Source organism: Priapulus caudatus, unplaced genomic scaffold (genome assembly GCF_000485595.1).
Source record: "Priapulus caudatus unplaced genomic scaffold, Priapulus_caudatus-5.0.1 Scaffold905, whole genome shotgun sequence".
In the NCBI taxonomy this organism is placed as follows: Eukaryota; Metazoa; Priapulida; class Priapulimorpha; order Priapulimorphida; family Priapulidae; genus Priapulus; species Priapulus caudatus.
Window position 1 is genome coordinate 34048 of NW_014577966.1, and position 8771 is coordinate 42818.

Consider the following 8771-nt stretch of genomic DNA (forward strand, 5'->3'; position numbering starts at 1 on the left):
AACAAACCACCTATGCACGCTCGCTTGTGTGCTGAGAAGATTAGGTTGAGGTCTATGCGCTTGCCTCTCTCTCTGGTCAACGCCTTTTCCCCCCCCGCTCCCCCTCCCGGTCACTTGTTCCTCTCGCGATCTCGCTCGCCGCCTCAATCCGGTTTGTTTCCCGGGATCGCGAACAAACGCGCGTGCGTTACATCGTATACTGTATACGCCTATATTTCGGGGTGGTTTAATTTTCGCGAATTTCGCGATTGCGTCCCGGACAGCAAAAATAACAGCACGCGAATAATTCATACCGAATAATACCGAATAATTCATAATTCACCGACCGCGAAATTAACCACTCGCGAAATTGTCGGTCAAGTCTGATTTCGCGAACATATCTGCACGCGAAAAATATGGCGTATACAGTATTATGCACCGCACGCGCGTTTGTTCGCGATCCCGGAAAAAAACCGGATTGAGGCGGCGAGCGAGATCGCGAGAGGAACAAGTGACCGGGTGTGTGAGTGGTGGGGGAAAAGGTGTTGACCAGAGAGAGAGGCAAGGGCATAGACCTCAACCTAATCTCCTCAGCACACAAGCGAGCGTGCATAGGTGGTTTGTTATCGGTGGTTTGTTATCCCCTTTTGTTCGCGCTCACAACGGCGGCAGTGAGATTTGTATCGATGGGCATGTGGGAAGGGGGAGGGGGGGTACATTGGCGCGCGCAGTTATAGGCAGAAAACTCTCCCAACCAATACACTTCCAACATCCCTCTTTAAAATTTAAAATTTAAATAAAAAAAATAAAATAAAAATAAAAAATAAAAAATGTGATTTAAAAAAAATATGGGCATTCACTCTACACCTCTTACTAATAACCGATGGACCAACGACCCGTAGGACCAACGACCCGTAGGACTGTAGATCGGTTCCCGGATGGAGAGGGGGAAAGAGAGGCAGGGAGATGGAGAGGGAGAGAAAGAGCGAGGGAGAGGGAGGGAGAGAGAGAGAGGGAGAGATAAAGATGGAGAGAGAGCGGAAGAAAAAGAGCGAGGGAGAGGGCGGCCGAGAGAGGAAAAGAGAGAGAGAAAGGGGGGAGATGGAGAGGGAGAGGAAGAGGGAGGGAGAGGAAGGGAGAGAGAGGGAGTGCGAGAGAGAGGGAGATGGAAATGGAGAGGGAGAAGGGGAGTGGTGGTGGTGGGGGTGGGGGTTATTGCGGTGCTGGTGAATCATGGTGAATATGGAAAAAGAGAAGGCTGTGCATGGGGGTGGTTGTTATCCTCAGTGATAATTAAGGTTGCGAGTTCTGATCCCAAACGAGAAGGGGAGGGGGAGGAGGAAAGGGAGGGGGGTAATTTCGCCGAGGACTTGTGAATATATAAAAAAAAACGAGAGGAGGTTGTGGTGTAATCGCCAGTGCTGATTAGGGATCGGATTTATTTTGGCTGGCAATGACAATCTCAAAGCTTTAGCTTCAAAGGTTGTTCCCTTTTCCCGCGCACGCGTTTCTTTTGGGTTTTTCCGGGACGAATGGACGATGGACGGAGCTTTTTCTCCGTGCAATGTCGTTGGTGATTGGTGTGCGTTTGAAAAGGCAAGAGAGCAGTGCTGGGAAATACGAGGGGAGTGCGGCAGGGTGAGGGGAGAGGTGAACGCTCAGAGAAGACGAAAGTAATTGTCGCTGCCATGGTGTGGGTTAAGATTTCCCTAGTTCTACTACCGAGATTTGTGTGTGTGTGCGCGCGTGTTTGCGTGCGTGTGACGAAAAACGTGACCGCGCCGGCTGCGAAAAACGTGACCGCGACGGCACTAGGGGGCTTCCGTACTACAGCTTGCAAAGGTTGCACGCTGTTTCTTCACAACGGTGTATTTACATGAGGGATTGACCTAAAAAAAAAGAGCGTGTGCGTGAGAGAGAAAGGGCGAAGAGAAAAAACCGGTTAGAAAAGAATAAACTGGTACGACGAAATACGGAACGCGAAAGGCAGAAAGCGACTGGGTAGAGGAAGTGAAACGGGAGGAGGTGGGAAATAAAATCGAGAGAGGATGGCTAAAAATTAATGCGAGGAAATACAAGAGAGAGAGAGAGGCCGGAATCGTTCCTTGATCGTCTCTCGGATACACGTAAACAACTAATAAATGTAAACACAATTAGTCTCATCTGTCAGCTGTCATCACATATTACTGTACAACATAAAAATTACTGCGAGTTTGTGTTGTTATAGCTGTAAAGCAGTAACTGCCAAACAAACTTGGGTCTGCATCCTTGATATTCGCGAAAACGAAATTTGCTCAAAACAAGTGCATGAATTTACGTAACGTAGATTTTTCTAGACTAGTACCGTATGCCGACATGTGTAGACAAAGGTAAGGTCACAGGTAAGGTACTGCACAGACATCAGAACGGTTGAGAAAAGATTAAAACAGGTGAAAAAGAATATGAAATATTCGCTTTTAGCCGGATTGTGGGGGAGCAGAGCGAGGGGAAAGTTAACATGCCATCAGAAGTAGACAATAGGGAATTCCATATTATCTATTTCTGATGCCATCTACTCAACCAAATCAAAACGAGGAAATGATGATAGTGGTAATATGTAATATGTAATATGTAAGCACTTATGTCATCATACCATGCGTCAGATCATGCGTCATGCAGGGTCATGAACATATATATATATATAACGTTTTTCCCCGTCACGCGGGCGACGCTCCCACTTTTCGACCACTGGATAGTACGAGTCAACACAAGAACAAACAACACAACTCCGATGTAAAAGTGTTCAAGCCGTTCACAGAATCGAAATCCGTTACACACGCCAACGCACGCGACGCACGCACGCGCAACGCACCACACACACACACCACACAGACACACACCACACACACACACACACATCCGACACACACCTATATATATAATATATAGTTATTAATATATATATACTATATTATATCATATATATATTATGATTTATACTATATATATATATCATGACCGCGGATCATGACTTATATTTATATGATATTATACATAGCTGCTTAGCTGTTCGTGCAACGAAAACGTAGAAGTCGACGCAACCTCCATTGCTCTCGATACATTAGTAGTTCCTGAAGATTACGCCGGTTTATTCGTTTCGCCCATTTCCCACTTCCCGGCCATTTCCCATTTCCATTAACAATTCCATTTCGCCATTTCCATTCGCATTCCAACTTTCGCCATTTCCATTCGCCATTTCCCATTTCGCCAGTTTCCCCTATCGCCAGGTTTCCCATTTCGCCGTTTCCCGTTTTACGCCAAGTTATCCCATTCCGTCCAGTTTCTACCTGATCTCCCTGACCACCCCCTTGTTCGAAGGTGCGGTTAAAAGTAGGCTCTGGCTAATGAATAAATCTGTAACGAATCTTTAGATATGGAGTCAAACTATTTATTTGAAGACACAGAAGGCGAAATCTTACATATCTAACAGATATGAATCATGTACAGGCACCTAACCCAACCCTACCCTAGCCCTAACCCTAACCTTAATCTAACCCTAACCCTAACCTAGCCCTAACCCGTAACCTACCCTAACCCTAGAAATGACTCTTTTTTAAGATCGGACAGGATCGATTTCGCTGCAGAGCGGTGGACAGCAAACATAAAAATATTGGCGGAAATGTGGACAACTGCGAGTGGGAAAATGGCCGAAATCGCGAGAAATATGGCGAAATGAGGAATGTCGAATGGCGAATGGCGCAATGGGAAATGGCACGAATGCGGAACCTGGCGAAATGGAAATGCAAGAGGCGAACATGGCGAAGTGGGAAATGGCCGAAACGGGGAAGACCACTTAGGTGGTACCAGGTGATGTATTATTTTGCTTAATGTTATATATATGACTATTATATCAATATTGATTATTATGCATTATTATATACAATATATATATACGATATCTTTATTATTATATTAACTGTACCTGTTCTGATAAATTAGCATCGCGTTTATATTTGCTAAACTACACCCCACGTCAGTTAGCCAAGGTACTGGTGGGGATTGAACGTGAAACTGCTTCAGGACATCGACCCGCTGCATTCTTTCCGCGCGTGCCATGCGCGATCCTGTGTGGAATACGAACTGCACACCGCCGGAGTGGCAGGGCGTAATAATTGACAGCCATACTACTGTTGTACAACACTCACAACTCAGTACTCCCACCTCAAGCAGCTCGGATCCCACGTGTCAACCACAAAATTGCGAATCGCGCACCATGGATACGCCACTTAGACTGGATGGCACAGATTACACGGACGAGCATCTACTTCTAATGACGTTCTAGGAACGTCCACGAAGGCATCTCTCTTGGTGCATAATGCCAAATTAGTGCCACTCTAATTTCGAGTTTTGCCCGCAAAAAAATCCAAGGCCTTTTCCAAGAGCAGGCATAGTTTTAGTTTAATAGACCTACTAATATTAGTTTTTTAAAGTAACAATTTAATAAATACTAGATTCCTATTATCTACTTCTGATATTAACATAACCTTGCTGGCTGCTGATCAACCCTTGCGGGCAGAGGTTTCTCGTGCACTATTCTGGGACAAATATACTAACGATATCGAATGTCAAAAATCTACATTCCGTACAACTGATTTTTTATTCAGCTCTACAGCTAGTACGGTTTTACTCCTTAATAATTGTGTCTACTCTACTTTTTCAATCACATGTAGTGAATTTATCAACATCATTTAGGACAAAATGGCGACAGTGGCGTTCTGTCGCAAACGCCAACAAGATCGATTTATGTAAAATGTTCACATCACTGTGCGATCCCATTAGACTACTCACATAAAAGCGCATCCAAATCCAGTTGAGTATTAATGTAAACAGTTCTACATTTGCCTAGCGCGACTCTATTTGAGATACTGAACGTCCTTGCTGCGATGTGTGCGATGCAGTTATTTCCCATACTGGCGGACGGGATTAACTGATATATACCATATTACGCCGCGACGCGTCCTGTGACTGGTGCATGTATATCATGTGTGTATATAATATATATAATAGTAATACGTAAGTATATATATGTGTGTGTGTGTGCTGTGTGTGCTGTGTGTGTGTGATTGTTGTGTGTGTGTGTGGCTGTGGTGTGTGTGTGTGTCGTGTTCTGTGTGTGTATTGTGTGGTGTCTTGTGTATGTGTGTTGGGTTGTGTGTGTCTGTGAGTTGTTGTGTGACCGTGCTTGTGTGTGTGTGTGTGTATGTGGCCGGCCGCGCCGCGCGCGCTGTGTGTGTATGTTCTGTGTGTGTGTGTGTGTGTCGCGTGTTTCGGTGTGTGGGGCTGTCTATGTAGTGCTGTATATGTGTGTACTGGTCGTGTGTGTGTGTGTAGTGTGTGATGTGTGTGTGTTTGTGCGTGTGTGTGTGTGTATGCTATGCGCGAGTCGTGTGTGTGACTTGTGTATCTGCTTATAAGGGAATATAATGGTTATATCAGCAGCAACTCACTGGTTATAGGAAAAGCCGGATACAAAGTGCCTACTAGCACAGGCAGAGTCAAAACCCCAAGGACTTGTAGCGAAGCGGATGTCAGTAAGGGCAAAGTGACGCACGTATGACATGTATTGACGCGAATCAGACATGCGCGCAATTGATCGAACCTATATTATGTGTTTATATTTATCTTCTTATTGGGATAGCGACAGATGATTACAGTGAAGCAGACAGATCGGAACCAGACGGCAGAACAGACAGACCGGTGCGAGAAAGAGAAAAAAAAAAAAAAAAAAAAAAAAATGATCGGAGACATCGAGACACCAGTAAGGAGAAAAGACACCAGATAGAGATAGAGATAGATAGAGAGAGAGGGAGGAGGATCGACGAGAAGGAGAGAGACTGAGAGGAGAAAGGGGGAGGGAGGAGAAAGAGAAGAGCAGTAGTAGATCGAGCGTAATGGAGAGAGATGGTGACGAGAGAAAGAGAGACGGATGAGACGAGAGGCAGAGAAGAGCACGAGAGAGACGAGCATCGAGAGATGGGAGAAGAGGAGGAGAGAGGAATGAGATGAGAGAGGACGAGACTGAGAGACTATGAGGACGGAATTCGATCGCAACGGAATATGTGATATTAAGAATACTATATAATATATATATCAGGAGTAGATAATAGAGTAGAATAAGCCTTTATCTACTCCTGATATATATATATATATATATATTATATATATATATACACATATATATATAAGCGCATACAGACACTAGTTCTTTTGGCCTAGGTGTGGCAGCGTTATAACGATATTATGATAATATGACGCTCTTTCAGCGACTGCTTAACGTCACCTCAGTAACGCCGCCAACGGAAACAACAACAGCAACAGCAGAAGCCGACGCCATCACTTCAATGCGAAGTCGCAACTTCTTTAAGGATAGACGCATTGGAAAAGGCGGTAAAAACAAATGTACGTAACACTTTGCCTTCATTCTTGCTATATACAGCTGCATGCTATACTCCTGCTATATACAGTATAAGAATCACAGACATATATATAAATTATATATATATATATATATATATATAATTGTGTGTATATATATATGCGTGCTCGTGCGTGCGTGCGTCCGCGGTGGTTGGTGCTACTGCTACTGCTACCGTTGCCTGCTGCTGTTGCTAATAACGTATGACGTGCGATGACGACGACGATGATGGTAATGATGCTGATGATGATGATGATGATGTTACTGCTGCTTGACAGTCTCACGGTTGTGTTATAACGGTTTAGTGCGCCGTTGTACGCGAGCCCGGTTGAGAGTAAGACCGGGCGGCAATGGAAACTTTTGCAAAGCAAAGGCGCATCCCGGCCATCACACGCTCCCTGCGGCCTTCCCCAGCGGCCTTTCCCACCGCGGCCTCCCCCGCGGCCTCCCCCAGCGGCCTCCCTCCGCGGCTCCCCGCGGCCTCCTCCCGGGCTCTCCTCCCGCGGACTCTGCGCGCGACCTCTCCGCGCGGCTTCCCGCCGCGGCCTTCCTCCACCACGCGGCTTCCCCCGCGGCCTCCGTCCCCCCCTCGCGCCTCCACGCCCCACCCCCGCGAGCGGTGTACCTCATTATAGCATTATTATAACGAGTGGCTCACAATTACAAAAAAAGCTTGTTTGCCCTGCACCCGACCAGGCTGAATTGGAGTGGTAGGCTTTTTTAGAGGGGGGCCTTATTTACAAATTCATACTATAACTATTTCTAATTTATAATAATGGCTTAACACACCTAGTCTATCTATCCTATCTATCTATTATCTATCTATACTATCATATCTTCTAGCATATCTATCTAATCTATCTATCTATATATCTATTCTATCTAATCTATCTACTCTATCTATCTATCTATCCTAATCTATCTAACTATCTACTATCTATCGGCAATGAGCAATAAGGATGATGATAGTCGGTGATGGTTGATGGGCAAAAGGAGAGGGAGAGAACAGAGCTGCAGTGAGAAGAGAGGGGTAGAAGAAAGAGAAGAGAAGGGAAGCGAGAACGTTTGATTATTGGGTTTAACGTCATCACTTCCGGCGTGTCTTTGCCCCATGACTGTCCCCTGTCACCAGTCCGGAAACGACTTGCATCTCTTGTCTGAGCTGCTCTGTTAGCGGCCTAGGAGCAGAGCAGAGGAGGGAGAGTGTGGACGAGAGAGGGAAGACAGAGAGAGACAGGGAGAGAGACGTGCTGTTCAGAGAGGACAGAGGAAAAAGAGAGAGAGAGAGAGAGAGACGAGAGAGAGAGAGAGAGGTTGGAGCGACGGGAGAGAGGATAGAGAGATAGAGAGACAGAGAGGGAGAGAATGGAAGTAGAGAGACGACGAGAGGAGAGAGAGAGCTCACGCCGCACGCGACACGACCAGCATAACGCTGTATGCCATAGACATTTAAAGAAACAAAGAGACGCCTCTAGCGGTAGGACAACTAGATTCGCACGGACGAGCGAGGAGGAGGATGCGGTATGCAGTAGACGATCTTGTTTACGGAGTGTCTTGTCTGTGTGGATAAAGCAGCAGGCGTGGGTGGCGGGCTGCAGGGCAATTCGTATACTGTTTACGCTGTAGGCCTATATTTCGGGGGGTTTAATTTTCGCGATTCCGATTGTGTCCCGGACAGCAAAAATAAACCAGGCACGCGAATAATTCATACGAATGATACGACACTGAATTCATATTCAACGATCGCGAAATTACACCAACTCGCGAATATTGTCGGTCAAGTCTGATTCTCGGCGAACATATCCTGCCGCGAAATATGGCGTTATACTAGTTATTACTAGACGACAGACAACATACGTATCGCGATTGTATGAGTCTGAGCGACGATTCCCTTCGGGAAATAAAAGCGATGCTGACACATAAGCATGCGCCGTGACAGGCTAATGACTGTATTGATCGAAGAGAGTACTAACAGCGTCTCTCGGATGTAAGTTAGATTTAGTGTGAATTAGTAGATGCCTGTATTATTGGCCAACCAGAAAGATTAATCATCGCCATCATTCTGCTAATTACGTTCCGCAGGTGCAATTGCACTCTATGGTCGTTACATGCGCGGATAGTACTATCAGAACCAATGTGGGGCAAACAAAAACAGCGCGAAATAGAGCTTAAATCACCAGAGTATGATTGGTTTATCTGAAAGTATTGATTGAAAATAGAGAAATCGGGGTTTAATATTGCATATTACACACCACTCCCTTATTTTCTATGATTTGTACGTATTAGAATACAAATCGAAAAAAATAGGAAGTGGAAAATAAAATACTCTATGAATAGC

The 8771-nt window shown here is 45.4% G+C and overlaps 1 protein-coding gene across 1 annotated transcript in view; it reads left to right on the top strand.

Annotated features, from left to right (window-relative positions):
• Positions 1-8771, top strand: part of LOC106814323 — a 12480-nt gene that overhangs the window by 2961 nt on the left and 748 nt on the right. The gene's annotated exons all lie outside the window — the stretch shown is intronic.